Source organism: Gregarina niphandrodes (genome assembly GCF_000223845.1).
Source record: "Gregarina niphandrodes unplaced genomic scaffold scaffold00237, whole genome shotgun sequence".
Lineage (NCBI taxonomy): Eukaryota > Apicomplexa > Conoidasida > Eugregarinorida > Gregarinidae > Gregarina > Gregarina niphandrodes.
Window position 1 is genome coordinate 1159 of NW_011645997.1, and position 1000 is coordinate 2158.

General features: G+C 51.1%; 1 non-coding gene across 1 annotated transcript; it reads left to right on the plus strand.

Moving 5' to 3' along the window:
* Positions 1-275: 275 nt before the first annotated feature.
* GNI_228730 lies at positions 276-346 on the plus strand. Its single transcript has one exon. It is a non-coding gene; the product is annotated as a tRNA-Ala (tRNA).
* Positions 347-1000: the final 654 nt, after the last annotated feature.

Genomic DNA, 1000 nt, shown 5'->3' on the forward strand with positions numbered 1-1000 from the left:
AGGTCACCGTAGGTCTAAAGCGGGCTCGACCGACTGAGATATTGTTGATCTCGGACCCGCCACATTCACTAATCCTTCGGTTTAGTGAATGTGGCGGGTTACAACCGAGGGCGGGAGTTCGGACCACCGTATTTTAGGTCGCCGCAGATATTATGCTCAACGCTTATCCCACTGGGCTACGGAGGCAATCATTTCGGTTTATTCTCTATTTGGACTATCTGTGAGGGTCGGATTGGTAGTGGGCCCGCGACCCGCAGGTATTGTTACTTTCTTCAGCGTTTGTGGTTTAGCGGTAGAATGTCTCGTCGGCATCGAGGGGACCCGGGTATGATTCCCCGCAGACCCAGCCTGGCTTTCAGCCTGGTGGAGGCGTAGAGCGCAATCCAGCCACCAAGGGAAAGGAATGGGAGGTCGTCGCCGGACTGCCGGCGGGGTCGGTCTGGAGCTGAGTAATGGAAGGCTCGAGTCCCGACCGTAACGGAGTCATAGCCAGGAATGGAACCGGGTACTTCAAGATGTTCAGCTGGTGCTCCCACCACTACGCTAGATGCTGCTACGGATACACTGGCATCCCCGGCAAGCACCGCTTCTGGTAGGGGGTTAGAGACTCGCCCCATGGGCTATTAGATACCGCTGAGCTGAGCGATAAGACCCAGGTTCGAATCTTGTTAATGTCGTTTTAGGTTGCAGGTATGAAAAGAAAAAGGGAGCATAAAAACAGGTGGCAATGACTTCGTCGGTGCACGGCAAATCGACGTGCCCATCTTATCTAAAAGAATGGAGATCATTAGTGCTAGGCTAATTCTTATTGGGTTCGCCCTTTAATTGTCTCTCACAGGAGGATGAACGTTATAACTATCTGTTATATCCTAGTCCTCCTTTCTCTCTTTTTCCAAAAAATTATCCTTCTCTCCTAAAAACTTGTGTGTGAGATGATGGAGAAGAACTATCTGTCTCACTGCCCTGCAGCGAACTATACGAGTCATCCTGCAGATCACCA